This window comes from Trichosurus vulpecula, chromosome 4, assembly GCF_011100635.1.
Source record: "Trichosurus vulpecula isolate mTriVul1 chromosome 4, mTriVul1.pri, whole genome shotgun sequence".
Lineage (NCBI taxonomy): Eukaryota > Metazoa > Chordata > Mammalia > Diprotodontia > Phalangeridae > Trichosurus > Trichosurus vulpecula.
Genome location: NC_050576.1, coordinates 418,093,812 through 418,112,305, shown reverse-complemented (window position 1 = coordinate 418,112,305; position 18,494 = coordinate 418,093,812). Strand labels below are relative to the sequence as shown.

The window sequence follows — 18,494 nt, the reverse complement described above, 5'->3', positions numbered from 1 at the left end:
AGGTCAGAGAGGGAACCTACAGAGAGTAGTACTAAGACTAGGGGACTGAAGTCCTATAATTTAATGTTACACAGAAACTGCCCAGACTCTGAATTATTGACTATTATTGGTTGAGACACCTAAGACCAGTCCTGTTGATCTATCATTCCTCTTCTTTACTTTTATTCCTCACTCTCTTGAAAGAAGACCAAAGTCTAAAGCCTTCCTCTTTAAGGAGGATGACTCTGTTTCCAAAAACTTTGTTTACCTATAGTTGTTTAAATGTTTACTTGTTCTCAAATCAGCAATTATGATAAATGCTAACAAGTCATTGAATTGTTAATGTGGCTGTATGTATTGGGCAAGCAGTTAGGAGGAATCAATTGAGAGTGTTTATCTTGGGTGAGACAAAGAAATTTAAAGCTACAGTTTTATATTATATGTGTATATGTGTGCGGATATTGTATGTATATGTATATTCATTTGTATATGCATATATGTGTGCATATGTGTGTACACGCATGCGCATGTGTGTATAAATATGTGTATATACACATATGTGTATATGTATATGTGTATGTGTATATGTATATGTATATGTATATGTATATGTATATGTATATGTATATGTATATGTATATGTATATGTATATGTATATGTATATGTGGCAGCTAGATGGTGCAATGGATAGAGTGCTTAGCCTAAAGTCAGGAAAATTCATCTTTCTAGTACAAATCTGGCCTTAGATACTTAATGATTGTACTTTACTGGCCCAGTTACTTAACCTATTTGCTTCAGTTTCCTTATTTAAAAATGAACTGGAGAAGGAAATGGCAAACTACCACAGGATCTTTGCAAAGAAATCTCAAATGGGGTCATGAAGAGTTGAGCATGACTGAAAACAATATAACATAAAAATCAAAACATACACATAAATGTATCTATGTTTATGTGTATATACATATGTGTACATGTATGTAGCATGTATGTATGTGTGTATGCATGTATAGTGGGATTTCTCTAGGAAATGACTGAGTCAGTAGCAGTTGGGAGGGTTGGCCCAAAGCCTGCGTTTTCACCACTTTTTTCTTGATTTGCTTCATAGGGAAAACTCTTCCTTTAATTGAGGAGCCTAGTGAATGGCTAGAAAGACATTCACTCTGCCCCCCCCCAAAAAAATAGCCCATCTCAATAAAAAGTGGCTTGCAAATAAGTACATACAACCTAGTTTACCAATCTGGATGTTAGATGAGCAACTGTTTATTGTAAATAGCAAATAACAAGAACTTCCTGTGACAGGATGGTGGAATGATGCAGGACCTCCCTAGAGTCCTCCCAAATTTCCATCCAAACAACCTTGAAAATGGCTCAAATCCAATTTATGAGAGTTGAAACAACTTATACCTCATAAGGAAATCTCTGTCCCACTGGGATGGGAAGGGAACATGGTAAACAAGCAGCAGCAGAGGGGTACACCACAAGAAAAATATCAGCAAGATTCCAAACTCCAGGAGCAAGCTACAAATGAGGCCTTGTACCTGTGTAAGACAGCAGTCCTGAGGTAATACAGCAGTCCATGAAGACCAGCAGCACAGCGAGGCATAACTCCCAGTGAAGGCCAGCAGCAAGGCTCTCCTACTGCTGGCCAGCATTTTGATTCACTATTTGACAAAAACTGGTAAGGAAACTGGAAAATGATATGGTGAAAATTAGGTATAGTGTAGACCAACATTTTACAATGTATACAAAGATAAGGTCAAAATTGGGTGTGTGATTTAAACAGAAAGGGTGATGCCATGAGCAAATTAGAAGAGCAAGGAATAGTTTACCTGTCAGATATATTAAGAAGACAAGAATTTATGGTCAAACAAGAGACAAAGAGCATAACAAAGGGCAAAATGGAAAATTTTGGTTACATTAAGCTAAAAAGCTTTTGTGCAAACAAGATTAGAAGGAAAGCAATATGAGAAAGGAAACAATTTTTAGAGCAAGTGTCTCTGATAAAGGTCTCATTTCTCAAATATATAGATTACTGACTCAAATTAATAAGAATACCAATCATTCCCCAATTAATAAATGGTTAATGGACATAAGTAGGCAGCTTTTAGACAAAGAAATCAAAGCTATCTATAGTCATAGGAAAAATACTCTAAATCACTACTGATTAGAGAAATGAAAATTAAAACAACTGTGAGATAATACAGACCACCTGTCAGGTGGTCTAAGGTGACAGAACAGGAAAATGATAAATGCAGGAGGAGATGTGAGAAAGTTGAAACACTAATGTGTTGTTGTAGTTGTGAACTGATCCAACCATTTTGGAGTGCAATTTGGAATTATGCCCAAAGGGCTATAAAGCTGTGCATACCTTTTGGGCCAGTAATACCACTTCTACGTCTGTTTCCCTTTGTGGTGGATAAAAATTGGAAATTGAAGGGGTGGCCATCTATGGAGGAATGGCTGAACAAGTTATGTTATAAGAATGTAATGGGATTCTATTGTTCCATAAAAAATTATGAGAAAGTAGACTTCAGAAAAACCTGGAAAGACTTACAGGAACTCATGCTGAGTGAAGTGAGCAGAACCGGAACATTGTACACAGTAATAGCAACGTTGTGGGATGACTAATGTGGATAGGCTTACCTCTTCTTAGCAAGGCAAGGATCTAAGACAACTGCAAAAGACTCATGATGTAAAATGCTATTGCCATCCAGAGAAAGAACTATGGAGTCTGAATGCAGATAAAAGCACATTATTTGCTTTCTCTCTCTCTCTCTCTCTCTCTCTCTCTCTCTCTCTCTCTCTCTGTCTGTCTCTCTTCTCTCTCTCTCTCTCTCTCTCTCTCTCTCTCTCTCTCTCTCTCTCTCTCTCTCGCCCCCTCTCTCTCTCAGTTTCTTTCTTTGTCATGATTCTTCCCTTTGGTTCTAATTCTTTTTTACAATGTGACTACTGTGAAAATATGTTTAACATGAAGGTATATGTAGAGTCAATATCAGAGTGCACACCGTCCTGGGGTGGCAGGAGGGGATGGGGGGTAGAAAATTTGGTACTCAAAATTTTGTGGAGTGAATGTTGAAAACTAAAAGTAAATGAATAAAATAATATTTTTTTTAAAAAAAAGAGCAGCAGACCCCACAAAAAGACAGAGCAAAACAATTTCTAGGCTAAGAAAACTTAGAAGGTCTGCAGGAAAAGTCTGTTGCACCGCAGTGAGAGAGAAGCAATCTTCACCAGTGCATATTGGGCCCAAGCAAGTCAGTAGCAGGCCTCAGAGTGATTGAATCAGGGACAGCAGAGCTGGTTCCCAGACCTCTCAGAAAACAAATGTCAAAGACAATGTAGAAGGTCACCAGGAAAGATTTGTCTCATCTGGGAGAAAGTAGAGCATAATCCAGCCTGGGCTACATCAGCCGGACCCAGCCCCAGGAAACTAGAAGCAGGCCTTGGGAGCCATTGAATCAGCAGTGGCATTGGCTACTTCTGGAGCTCTCAGCCCAAGGATGGTAAAAGAGTCAAAAAACTGACCAGAAGGAGTTTATGGATGTCTATTTGCTGGAACTGGGGCCAGGACTCTGTTGTTTTGTCCATACTGAGATCTAGCTCACAGACTTGGATGGCAATCCCAGGGCAAGGAGGAACACTAGAATGACAGAGCTTGTGGCCTCAATAGGGTGAGTACACAGGTCATAGTTATAGAGCAAAAAAGAATTCTTATGGTCACTCAAAGACCAGAGCTCAGGGCAAGAGAGTAGTAAACACATCTTTCCTTAGATCATACCACCATGGAAGAACTGAGAACTACAGATGTGTAGAAGTATCTGTGAAAACAGCTGTACAAAACTCCTGAAGCTTGGGACAGTGCTCACTCCACCATGGAAGCAGAGCCCTATTTTAACAAAGAGATAAAAGTCAAATAACAGACTAGGAAAATGAGGAAATAGAAAAAAATCTGCACATAGGAAATTAATATGGTGACAAGGAAGATGAAAACACACTCAGGAGAAGATAACAAAGTCAAAATTTCTACATACAAAACCTCAAAGAAAAAAATATGAATTGGTCTCAGACTATGAAACAACTCAAAAATGATTTTGAAAATGAAATAAGAAAGGTAGAGAAAAAATGACAAGAGAAATGAGAGTGATGCAAGAAAATCATGGTAAATGAGTCAACAGCTTGTGTAAAGGAGACCAAAAATACTGAAGAAAATAACAGTTTAAAAACCAAACTAGTTCAAATGGTAAAGGAAGTGCAAAAAGCCAATGAGGAGAAGAATGCCTTAAAAAGTAGAACTGGCAAAATGGAAAAGAGGCACAAAAATTCACTGTTAAAAAAAAAAAACTCCTTAAAAAATCGAATCAACTGAATTGAAAAGGAGGTACAGAAGCTCACTGAAGAAAATAATTCCTTAAAAATGAGAATTGAGGAAATGAAAATTAGTGAATTTATGTAAAATCAAGAAACAATAAAACAAAACTCAAAGAATGAGGAAAAAAAGACAATGTGAACTATCTCATTGAAAAAACAATTGCTGTGGAAAATAGATCCAGGAGAGAGAAATTTAAAATTATAGAACTACCTGAAAGTTATGATTTAAAAAAAAAGATCCAGGACATTACCTTTCAAGAAATTATCATGTTAAACTTCCCCAATATTCTAGAACCACAGGGTAAAATAGAAATGGAAGGAATACACTGATAACTTCCAGAAAGGGATCCCAAAATGAAAACTCTCAGGAATATTATATCCAAATTCCAGAACTCTCAGGTCAACAAGAAAATATTGCAAGCAGCCAGAAAGAAACAATTTAAGTATCATGGAGCTATAGTCAGGATAACATGTGATTCAGCAGCTTCTACATTAAAGAATCAGAGGGCTTGGAATATGATATTCCAGAGGGCAAAGAGGGTAGGATTACATCTGTGAATTAGCTACCCAGCACAAAAGGGTACAGAAGGCTTTAAAGTATTCTTGATGAAAGACCAGAGCTAAATAGAAAATTTGACTTTCAAATATAAGACTCAAGCTAAGTATAAAAAGGTAAACAGGAAAGTGAAATCATAAGGGTACTTAATAAGGTTAAACTGTTTATATTCCTAAATGGGAAGGTGGTACTTGTAACTCAAGAACTTTCTCATTATTAGGGTAATTAGAAGGAGTATATATAGACAGAGGGCACAGGTATGAGTTGACTATGAAAGGATGATGTCTAAGAATATAAAATTAAAGGGTTAGAAAGAAGAACAGAAAGAAAAAGGCAAAGAGAGAGGTAGAATGCAGTAAATTATCTCATGTAAAAGGGACAAGAAAAAAATCTTTTACAGTGGAGAGGAAGTGGGGGGAGATGAGGCAGAGTGAGTAAACCTTACTCTCATCAGAATTGACTAAAAGAAAGAATAACATACACACTAAATTGGGTATAGAAATATAACTTACCCAACAGGAAAGTATTTGTCTTCTCTTATGTGAAGGAGAGGGGGTGGTGATAGAGGGGAGGGCAGATTGGGGGAGGGGGTAGTCAGAAGCGAAACACTTTTGTGGAGGGCTTGGGTGAAAGGAGAGCAACAATATAATAAATGGGGGGATGGAATGGAGGGAAATGCAGTTAGCAATAGTAACTGTGAAAACAAATTGAAGCAAGTTTCTCTGATAAAGGCCTCATTTATCAATCATATACAGAACTTAGTCAAATTTATAAAAAATAAGAGCCATTCCACAAATTATAAATGATTGAAAAATATGAACAGGTTTCAGATGAAGTAATCAAAGCTATCAATGCCATATGAAAAATGCTCTAACTTACTATAGAATGGAGAAATGTAAATTGAAACAATATTGAGGTACTATCTTAAGTTGGCTAATAGAGCAGAAAAATAAAATGACAAATGTTGGAGGGGGTGTGGGCAAAATGAGACATTAATGGACTGTTAGTGAACTTGTGAACTCATACAACCATTCTGTACATCAATTTGGAACTATAGCCCAAAATGCTATAAAATGATATAAAACCATGCATAACCAGCAATATCAATATTAGGTCTGTATCCCAAAAGAGATAAAAACCAAAAAAGGAAAGGACCTATATGTACAAAATATTTGTACCCAATCTTTTCTGGTGGCAAAGAATTGGAAATAAAGGTGATGCCCATCAATTGGGGAATAGCTGAACAAATTGTGGTGTGTGATTATGACAGAATACTATTATGATCTAAGAAATGGCAAGCAGGAGCATTCAGAAAAACAAACAAACTTGAAAGCCTTACATGAGCTGATGCAAACTGAAATGTACTGTGTATGACATAATAGCAATATTGTAAGGTTATCAGCTGTGAATGACTTAGCTATTCTCAGCAGTACAATGATCCAAGGCAACTCTGATGGAGTTATGATGAAAAATGCTATCTATTTCCAGAAAAAAGAACTGATGGTATCTGATGGAGTCTTAATTAAACTGCCCCAGCCCCAATATTCTAACTTCTTTATGGATCCCACTGAACATGAGGCATGCCCTGATTTAACCACACCAGAAGCTTCCAGACTCAATACAGCCACTGCCACTGCCCCTAGCTAGCCACTGTCCCTAGATCCAATTCACATATTTGAACAGATGTGTCCTGGTATTCAACCACAATCAGATCATTCATTTAGCCCACGACAGGACCACAATACCTAACTCTGTATCCTGACCAGACAGGACCATGATAGTTAGCCAATCAGAAAGCAGCATGAACAGGGTGTTTGACCATCATACCACAGAGGGAACCCCTCCCATTATCTAATCTCTAAGTAAACACCTCCTGCCTTTTAATATTCATAATTTATGTTGTATAATCAGCATTATCACACTATAAATTTGCGCGTGTTGTCTTACTGGTTCCTCTTAAAATCTAGCTCATTTCTGAGGGGTATCAATAGTCAATAAATGCCTAGACTTGCAATAAAGGTGGTCTGACTCTGAATTCTTTGAGATGACCCCACAACAAACCCTGAAACTGCAACAGTTTTTGGCATCCCTGGATAAGTGGAATCCACAGTGTCTAAATACAGATTGAAGCACTCTTTCTTTCTTTCTTTCCTTCCTTCCTTCTTTCCTTCCTTCCTTCCTTCTTTCCTTCCTTCCTTCCTTCCTTCTTTCCTTCCTTCCTTCCTGCCTTTCTTCCTTCCTTCCTTCCTTCCTGCCTTTCTTCCTTCCTTCCTTCCTTCCTTCCTTCCTTCCTTCCTTCCTTCCTTCTTTCCTTCTTTCTTTCCTTCCTTCTTTCCTTCTTTCTTTCCTTCTTCCTTTCTTTCTTTCTTTCCTTCTTCCTTTCTTTCTTTCTTTCCTTCTTCCTTTCTTTCTCTCTCTCTTTCTTTCTCTTGAGTTCTTGGGGGGTTTTGTCTATTTTTTCTTTCATAAAATGACTATTATGGAAATATTTTGCATGACTACATATATATTAGCCATATTGAATTGTTTGTTCTCTCAGTGGGAGGGGGGGTGAGGAGGGAGGGAGAGAATTTGGAACTCATAATTTTAAAAATCAATGTTAGAAATTTTTTACATGTAATTTTAAAATGTAATATAGTAAATAAAATATTAAATGAATATTTTTTAAAAAGAAGTGATCAGCAGGAAGATTTTAGAAAAACCTGGAAAGACTTACATGAACTGATGCTGAGTGAAGTGAACTGAACCCAATGTTGTGCATGGCAACAATCACACTAAGGTGTTATGAAGTATGAGTGACCTAGCTCTTCTCAGCAATATAACGATCCAAGAAAATTCCAAAAGACTCATGATGGGAAATTCTCTCCACATCTAGAGAAAGAACTGATGGAGCCTGAAAGCAGACTGAAGCACACTATTTTCACTTTTCCCCCCATGGATTTTTCCTTTTGTTCTCTTACTTCTTTCACAACATGACTCATGTAGAATTATTGCACATGTATAGCTTATATAAGATTGCTTGTCATCTTGGGGAGAAGGAAGGGGTGAGAGAGAGATAAAAATGTGGAACTCAAAGTCTTTCAAAAATGAATGTTAAAAATTGCTTTTACATGTAATTGGAAAAAAAAAACACTATTAAAAAAAGATCATACCACTTTGGAAGAACTGAAAACTTACGAGTTCTTAGAATTTTTTCTGAAAATAGCTTCAAAAAACCCTGAATCTTAAGAAACTGTGCCTTCCAGCCTTGGAACAGAGAACCACTTTTTCATAGAATTAAAAAACAAGAAATTGGCTAAAAAAGGAGCAAACAACTGAAAAATTCTGACTATAGACATTTACTATGGTGACAAGGAACATCAAAACACCCTTAGAAGAAGACACCACAGTCAAAGCTGTAAAATCCAAAGCCTGCAAGAAAAATATGAATTGGTCTCAGGCTTTGAAAGGGCTCAAAAATTATTTTAAACTTCGTATAAGAGAGGTGGAAGAAAAAATGGGAGGAGAAATGAGAGTGATGCAAGAAAATAAAGAACAAAAGAGTAATTAACTTGGTAAAGTAAACACAAAAAATACTTAAGAAAATAACACCTTAAAAAAACAAAATAGTCCAAGTGGTAAAAGAGGCACAAAAATCCAATGAAGAGAAGAATGCCTTAAAAAGCAGAATCGACCAAATGGAAAAGGAGGTGCAAAAATTCACCGAAGAAAAAAAATTCTTTAAAAAATAGAATTGGCCAAGTGGAAAATAGAGTACAAAAGCTCACAGAGGGAAAAAAAATCTTTAAAAATAACAGTTGGGCAAGTGGAAGCTAATAACTTCATAAGCCATCAAGACACAATAAAACAGATTCAAATGAATGAGAAAAAATGAAAATGTGAAATATCACATTAGAAAAATAACTGACCTGAAAAACAGATCCAGGAGAGATAATTTTAAAAGTATTGGACTACCTAAAACTTATGCTAAAAAAAAAAGAACCTCGACACAGTATTTCAAGAAATTATCAAAGAAAACTGCCATGATATTCTAGAATCAGAAGGTGGTGTAGAAATTGAAAGAACCCACTGATCATCTGAAAGAGATCCCAAAATGTACACTCCAAGAAATATTATATAGCCAAATTTCAGAGTTCACAAGTCAAGGAGAAATTGCAAGCAGACAGAAAGGAACAATACAATTATCATGGAACAACAATATTTTCTAGTTTCTATATTAAAGGATCAGACTACTTGTAATATGATATTATGGAGGTCAAAAGAGCTAGGATTACAACCAAGAATCACATACTTAGCAAAAGTCAGTATAATTCTTCATGGCGGGGGGAGTGGATATTAAATGAAATAGAAGATTTTCAAGCATTCTTGATGAAAATGAGAGTGCAATAAAAATTTTAATTTTCAAATACAAAACTCAAAGAGAAGTATGAAAAGGTAAACAAGAAAGAGAAATAATAAGGCATTTAATAATGTTAAGTTGTTTAGATTCCTACATGGGAAAATGGTACTTCTAACTCCGAAAATCTTTCTCATTATTAAGGCAGTCAGAAGGAGTATACATAGAGGGCATAGGTATGAGTTGAATATGATGAGATGTTTACATTACATAAAATAAAATAAAATAAAATAAAATAAAATAAAATAAAATAAAATAAAATAAAATAAAGGGTGAGAAAGAGAAAGGCACTCTGAGAAGGGGAAAAGAAGAGGTAGAATTTACATTGTGGTAAATTATCTCGCACAAATGTGGTGCAAAAGAGTTTTTAAAGTAGAGGAGACCATGGGGGGGGGCAGTCATTTAACCCTTATTCTCATTGAATCAGCTCAAAGAGGGAATATCATACACACTTAGTTGGGTATACAAATCTGTCTTACCTTAGAGAAGAGTAGGAGAAGAGGATCGTGATAGAAGGCAGAGCATATTCACATAGGTAAAAGACAGAAGCAAAACATTTTTCAGGATCATATCAATAATGTTACTTGCAGCTACTGTGGAGGATATGACCAATAACACCAGCACAAAGAAGGGCTGCTAGCACAGATTCTTTGATTGGTTTTTCTAAAGGAAAGTGACTTTAGTGGGTTAACAATCTTACTTAGCTGGACACACATATATCATTCACTTAAGTCAGGAAGAAAAGTCAGCACCCTGAACATCAGAGCAAATACAAACAGAAATTACAAAGAGACAAAATAACACAAATCAAGATACAGGCTTCTAACTATCTGATCATAGCAATGCATACATAGTTATCAGAGAGGGAACCACCAAAATCTGGTTTTCAAAGCCAGGAGCTCCTTAACAGCCACTCAGAGGCTTTTCTGGCCAAATCACATGAACACTCAATGTATGAGACCCAAAGCAAAATGCTAACCTCAGAGTATATATACTGTTTCCAATCAAGGATTCTTGATTCAATCAAGGAGTCTTGATTCAAACAAAGGCAAGACTTAACAAAAGGCAGTTGACTGCCTTACTGCTGTGAAGCATTCCAAAAGAAAAAACAGCACAAAGACCTGCTTTGCTTTCCATTATGAGGATAAATAAGGAGAAAGGAGAAAAAGAGCAGAATAAACAGGGAGAAAATAGAATGGAGGAAAATGCACAGTTAGTAATCATAACTTTGGAAAATAATTTTATAACAGTTTCTCTTGTAAAAACCACATTTCTTAAATATATACAGAACTGAGCTAAATTTGTAGAAAATCAGAGCCATTACTCAATTTTGAAATGGTCAAAGGATATGAACAGGCCCTTTTCAGATGAAGTAATGAAAGCTATCTAAAAATCACATAAAAATGTTCTAAATCTCTATTGATTAAAGAAATTCAAATTAAAACAGCTCTGAGATATCACCCCACACATATCAAATTGGTCAATATAATAGAAAAGTAAAGTTACAAATGTTGGATGGGATGTGGAAAAAAATGGGACAGTAATTAACTGTTGGTACAGATGTATGGTTGTTCACCTGTCCTGTAAAGCAATTTGGAACTGTGCCTAAAGATCTTTATCCCAAAGAGATTTTTTTAAAAAAGGAAAAGGAGCTGTAGGTAAAAAAATTATAACAATTCTTTTAATGGTGAAAAAAGTTGAAAACTGAGGGGATGTCCATCGATCGGGAAATGGATGAACAAGTTGTTTAGTATGATTGTGATGGAATACTATTGTAATATAAGAAATGTCAAGTAAGATGCTTTCAGAAAAACCTGCAAAGACTTACATGATCTGATGCAATGTGAAATGAGAAGAACCAGGAGAACATTTTACTTGGTGACTGCAATATTGCATAATAATCAACTGTTAATGTTTTAGCTATTCTCAGTAATACAATGATCCAGCACAAATCCTGAAAGGCTTATGATTAAAAAAAAAAACTACTATTCATTTCCAGAGAAAGAACTTATGGTCCCTGAAGGAAGATCAAAGCATACTTTTTCTTTAAGTTATTTTTCTTCGGCTTTCGTATGTTTTCTCTCACAACATGACTAACATGGAAATATGTTTTGCATGACTGCATATGTAAAACCTATATCAAATTGCTTGCTTTCTCAGTTGGGGAGGGGTAAAGAAGAAAGAAAGACAGAATTTCAAACTAATGTTTATGTGGATATTAAACATTGTTTTTCCATGCAATGGGGAAAAATAAAATAAATAAAAAACCCCAAAAATCTGAGGTACCAGCTCACACCCATCAGATTGGCTAATAAGAAAATACAGGAAAATGATAAATGTTGAAATGGATGTGAGAAAAATGAAACACTATTACAATAGTGGTGGAGTTGTGAACTTATCCAGCCATCACAGAGAATAATTTGGAACTATGACCAAAGGGTTATAAAACTGTGTGCACTACTATGTCTACATAGCAAAGAGATCATATAAAGGGAAAAGGACTGACATGTACAAAAATATTTATAGCAGCTCATTTTGTGGTGGCAAAGAATTGGAAATTGAAGAAATGCCTATCAATTGGGAAATGGCTAAACCAATTGTGGTATACGAAAGTAATGGAATACTATTGTGTTGTGAGAAATGATGAGCAGGTGAATTTCAGAAAAACCTGAAAGACTTATGTGAACTGATGCTGAGTAAAGTGGGCAGAACAAGGAGAATATTGTACACAGTAACAGCAACATTGGGGGATGATCAGCGATGATAGACTTAGGTCTTCTCAGCAATACAATGTGGAAATATTTTTAACATGATTGTACATGTATAATGTTTATTAAATTGCTTGCTGTCTTGAGGAAGGGGGAGGGGAGAGAAGGAAGGAGAAAAATTTGGAACTCAATATCTTATGAAAAATATAAATGATGAAAAAAGAAAAAAGAAAATATTTATAAAATATTTTCTATAAAGAAAAATTGTTTGATATTTCAATATATCACTCATTTCATCAATATGAATGCTTGTTCCATCACCATATATCCATGTCACTTTATCATGTGACTCATCCATATTCTCAGACAGGGTGTCCATTCTACATTCTAGGGGTCAGTCTCTTGGTCTTCTGACATTTTGTGGATAAAAATGCAGTAAGAAAGCTGTTAGCACTTATTTTGTCCACATCAACATAATACTTTTGGTTTTTAGACAATACAACTTTTATATGAAATTGAAACTGTTTTTGCATATGATTTATGCCTACTTTACATCTCTACATACCCTTTCCAGTGACATAAAATTGCAATACCAAAGATGAGAGAGTAGAGAAAGTAACCCAATAAAAATATTCCAACATTTCCCTCCAAACTATTTTAACATAATGTCTCAGATTGAATTCTGGAACAGGAGAGTCAACAAAAAAATCATTGTATAATATCTTTCCAAGACAACTTACAAAGCTGGAAGGTGAGGTCTGTGACACCAGGGTGCTGACCGACCTGGTGTGTGGCAGAAGTGCTAGCAATTGGCCTTGCAGGTAGAAGCTGTAGGAGATCTCAGCCCAGAGAGAGTGCGGGTCGGGAGTGAGAAGTGGATCAGACAACTAGTCAGAAAGAGACTATGAGAGATCATTTGTTGATACTGATTGCATACGTTGGTGCTGTTTGACAACTATTTTGCCCATACGTAGTTCTGGGTCATGTTCTGATTCACTCTTCCAGGGCAGAGAGGACCCATTGTGGTCTTTCACAAGGGAGCAGAGATCCTGGTCATAGTCCTAAAGAAGAGAGGAGCACTAGTTGTTGTGGTTTCAAGAAATTGGGGGACCTGGTCATAGTTTCAGGGCCAAGAGGAGCAGTCATTCTGGTTGCTACAGGGAAGCAAGAAACCTTCCTATGTAAAGACCAGAGAACAGTCCAGGAAAGCAGTGAATACAATTTTATAGGGATCACACCACCTTGGAAGCACAGACAAGTGGCAGATCCCCATAATTCTGATCATGGCTTTCAAGTACTCCAATAATTTTTTTTTAATTTTTAAATTATCTCTCCTGGATCTATTTTCCAGGTAAGGGGTTTTTTCCAATGAGATATTTCACGTTGTCTTCCATTTTTTCATTCTTTTGGTTCTGTTTTATAATATATTGATTGAACATAAAGTTACTAGCTTCCACTTGCTCCAGTCTAATTTTTAAGGTAGTATTTTTTTCAGTGGTCTTTTGGACCTCCTTTTCCATTTGGCTAATTCTGCCTTTTAAGGCATTCTTTTCCTCATTGGCTTTTTGGAGCTCTTTTGCCATTGGGTTTAGTCTATTTTTTAAAGTATTATTTTCTTCAGTATTTTTGGGGGTCTCCTTCATTCAGTCATTCAGTTGTTTTTCATGGTTTTCTCACATCACTCTCATTTCTCTTCACAATTTTTCCTCTACTTCTCTAGCTTGTTTTTTGAAATCTTTTTTGAGCTCTTCCATGGCCTGAGACCAGTTCATGTTTTTTTCTTGGAGACTTTTGCTGTAGGCTTTTTGACTTTATTGACTTCTTGTTGTATGTTTTGGTCTTCTAGCTGTATGTTTTGGTTTTCTTTGTCACCAAAGAAAGATTCCAAAGTCTGAGTCTGAATCTGAGTGTGTTTTTGTTGCCTGGCCATGTTCCCAGCCAACTTACTTGACCTTGAGTTTTTCATCAGGATATCACTGCTTGTAGAGTATAGAGTACTTTGTCCCAAACTTGAGGGGCCATGCTGTTGTTTTCGGAGCTATTTCTACATAGCAAGCTCTGCCACACCAGTGCTACTCCTCCCCCAAGAACCACCAAGCCTTACTGGACTAAGATCTGAGCAGGCTCTGTACTCCTGCTCAGATCCGCCTCTTAATTCCTCCCACCAGGTGGGCCTCAGGCCTGAAGCAACTGCAGGCATAGTTCTGTAGCTGTACCACCTTCGCTGTTCCTGGGGCAGTGGCCGAACCCTGAACTCCTTTCACTCTGTCCCCAGCAGTTTTTCCCACTAACCTTCTCTGTTGTCTTTGGTATTTGTGGGTTGAGAAGTCTGGTAACTGCCACAGCTCACTGATTCAGGGCAGCAGGGCTTGTGCTGCCCAGCTCCCAGTCTGGTTGGTCCAGGCACAGCCCATGCTGGGCTCTGGTCTGCTCTGCTCCCAGCTCTGTGTGATAGACCTTACCCCACAGCCATCCAGACTTTCCTGGGCTGGAGCCCTGCTTCCCTTTGCTATTGTTCAGAGCCATTTTTAAAGGTGTTTGGAGGGACCTGGGGGGGGGGAGATCATGCAAGTCCCTGCTTTCCAGCTGCCATCTTGGCTCCACCCCCCCCCATCCCCATAATTAATTCTGAAAACAACAACATGAAAAAGCCTGAAACTTGGAACACTGTCTTCTCACTGCTAGCTGAGTATAGCCAAACTTTAACATAAAATTCAAATCAAGTAATATGCTGTAAAAATGAACAAACAACAACAAAACCCTTAATAATAAAAAGCTATAGTGGAGACAGGGAAAACAAGATGAAAACTCAAAAACCTGTAACAAAGGAAAAAAACATATACAAGCAAAGTGTCAAAAGAAATGACAAATGGATGAAAGCTCAACAAGAGTTCCTAAAAGATTTAAATAAACATATAAGAATGGCAGAGAAAAATTGAGGGGAAATGAGGATGATAAAAGAAAATTATGAAAACATTTACCGTCTTCGTCAAAGAGTCACAAAAATATTAAAGAAAGTAGTATCTTAATGAACAGAATTGGCCTAATGTCAAAAGAGGCACAAAAATTCAATTAAAAGTCCTAGAATAGACTAAATGGAAAAGAAGGAACATAAACATTGAAGAAAAGAACTTAAAATTATAATTGGGCAACTAAAACTAATGACTCCACAAGACATCAAGAAAAAAATTTTAAAAAATCAAAACATTGAAAATATAAAAGAAAATGTGAAACATCTCATTGGGAAAAAATGACCTGCCTTGAAAACATTGAGGAGAGGCAATTTTAAAATTATCGGTCTGTCTGAAAGCCATTATAAAAAAAAAAGCCTAATCATATTTCAAGTTATTATAAAGGAAAACTGGGTGGATATCCTAGAAACACAGAAGAAAATAGATATTGAAAGACCCCACAAATCACCTCCTGAAAGAGATCTCAAAATTAAAACTCCTAGGAATATTACAGCCAAATTCCAAAGCTCCAAAGTCAAGGAGAAAATATTGCAGGCATCCAGTGAGAAATAATTAAAATATCATAGCGCTGAAATGAGGACCACACAATACCTAGCATCTTCCACATTAAAAGAATAGAAGGTTTAGAATAGGATATTCCAGAAGGCAACAGAGCTAGAATTACAACCTAGAATTGCCCATCAGTAAAACTGAGTTTAATCCTTCAGGGGGAAAAATTGGACATTTAATGAAATATAGCACTTTCAAATAGTCCAGATGGAAGGACCTGAGTCTAATAAAAAATGTGACATTCAAACACAAGCCTCAAGAGACACATAACAAGTTAAACATGAAAAATTAATCATAAAGAACTCAATAAAGTTAAACTGTTTAGATTCCTATGTGGGAAGATGATGTATGTAACACCTAAGAAATTTATCATTATTAGTGTAGTAAGAATGAGTTGACATAGACAGAAGGCATGGTTGTGAGTTGATTATATTGGAATGAACCCCCCAAAAATGAAGCATTGAAAAAGAGAGATGCACTGGAAAAAGGAGGAAGGCAGTAGAGGAATGGGGAAAATTATTTCACATCAAAGAAGCTGAAAGGAAAAGCTATTATAGTGGAGAGAATAATGTAGGGGTGGTGGGCAATTCTTGAAACTCATTCTTATTAGAATTGGTTCAAAGAGAGAAAAAATCTATCCACAAATATTGATATCTATAGACATACAGATGACAGATAGATAGATAGATAGATAGATAGATAGATAGATAGATAGACAGACACATTCAAACTGCATTGGATATATCTTACCTAAAGAAAGTAGGAGGGGAAGGGTAATGATAACAGGAACAAGGGATTAAGGGAAGCAGCAGCCAGGAGTGAAACTGACTTTTGTGAATGGAAACAGGAAAAAGAAAGAAAGATAAAGAGAAGAAAATAGAATCGAGGAAATATAGTTAGTAATCATAATTTTTAATATGAATGAGATGAACTTAACCATAAAACTGAAACAAATAGCAAAATTATTAGAAATCAGAAAGTTGTTTACAGGAGAAACACTTGAAACTGAAAGTGCTGGAGCAGAATCTATTATGTTTTGACTGAAGTTAAAAAAAAGCAGAGATAACAGTCATGATCTTAGACAAAGCATAAATAGACCAATTAAAAGAAAGAATCTGGGAAATTATATTTTGCTAAAAGGTACTATAGATAATGGGCAGCAAGGCTGGATGAATAGAGTGTTAGGCCTGAAGTCAGGAAAACTCATCCTGAGTTCAAATCTGGCCTCAGATACTTATTAGCTGTGTGACCCTGGGTAAGTCACAACCTTGTTTTCCTCTTTTGCTAATCTGTAAAATGAGTTCCAGAATAAAATGGTAAGCCACTCTAGTATCTTTGCCAGGAAAACATGAAATTGAGTCAGAAAGAGTCAGACATGACTGAAATGACTGTTCAACAACAGTTGTAAATAGCGAAGTACTATCAAAAAGTTTCACAGTAAGTTTCTCTGATAAAGGCCTTATTTCTAAAATACATAAGAAATTGAATCAAGGTTAGAGAAATGAGATATTCCCCAATTAATAAATGATCAAATGATATGAATAAGCAGTATCCAGAAAAGGTACCTTTAGTATTTAAAAAAAAATATGTCCTAAATCACTATTGATTGGAGAAATGCAAATTAAAAAAAAAAACCTTTTAGTTTCCACTTCACATTTATTAGAAATAACAATCACTGGAGGGGATGAGGGAAAAATAGGTACATTGAGGGGGTTGTGAATTCATCCAGCCATTCTGGAGAATAACTTGGAGCTATGCCCAAAGTGCTATAAAACTGTGCATACCCTTTGATCATGCAGTACCACTACCAGGTCTGTATCCCCAAGGGATCCAAGGAAAGGGTAAAAGATGTGTATGTACAAAATATTTATAGTGGCTATTCAGGTGATGGCAAAGAATTGGAATTTGAGGGCTTGACCATCAATTGAGAAATGGCTAGACAATTCGTAGTATATGATTTTGGTGGAATACTATTATGCTTTAAGAAATGAAAAACCTGGGAAGACATATATGAACTGATGCAAAGTGAAGTGAGCATAACCATGAGAATGATCTAGCATACAGATTAAGAGTAATTTTGTAATAATGATCACTTGTAAAAGACTTAGCTACTCTGATCAATACAATGACCCAAGAAAATTCTGAAGGAATCATGATGAAAAGTATTATTCACTTCCAGAGAGAGAGAACTGATGAACTCTAAGTGAAAACTAAAGTATAATTTTCTCTTTTTGTTTTTCTTGTTTTCTTTTAACATGACTAAATAAGGAAATGTGTTTTGCATGATTTCATATGTATAACATATATTGCTTGTCTTTTCAATGGGTTGGGAAAAGATTGGAGAGAGGGAGAGAATTTAGAATTGAAATTTTTAAAGAGAGAAAAAAATTATTTTCCAAAAAAATAAAGTTTCAGTGCATAGAAGACCATAGAATTCCTTTATTCAGAGCCATAGAGCAACACTTGTTAGGGGCGCTCTGGACCTGGGCCTCCCGAGAGGGTAGTGAGACGCCAGGGAGTCTGGACCTGCTGACGCAGCAGTGCCTGTGTGGCTTCTGTCACGTCAGTACCGGGGCGGCTCCAACTGGAGGGGCTCCACCCTCGGGGAGGAACTGGGGAGGAGCCAACCCGGAACACCCTGGGAGGATAGATGAGGCGTGCCCCAGAGAGGGTGTGGAGGAGTTTTCTGAGATTTCTGGCAGGCCATGCAATAAAGCTGCTGCTTGTTCATTCCGGTGTACTGCCTGGTGATTCTCCTCTCGCATCCCCCGAGAGGAGCCGGAGACGTCCGAAGACCCGAGGGCAGGGTAAGTGGTAGGCGGTGGTCGGGGTGCAGCCCCCGACAGCTGGCGCCCGAACAGGGACGATACCAGTGAGGCCGCTCCTGCTCCCTATAGACAAGGGGAGCGGAAGACCAGGCAGACCCAAGGAGACAGGTTGAGCCCTTGGGAAGATGGGACCAAAG

At 36.8% G+C, this 18,494-nt stretch overlaps 1 pseudogene; it reads right to left on the bottom strand.

Moving 5' to 3' along the window:
- The window catches only part of LOC118847358, a 42,006-nt pseudogene extending 23,746 nt beyond the window's left edge, over positions 1–18,260 (bottom strand).
- Positions 18,261–18,494: the final 234 nt, after the last annotated feature.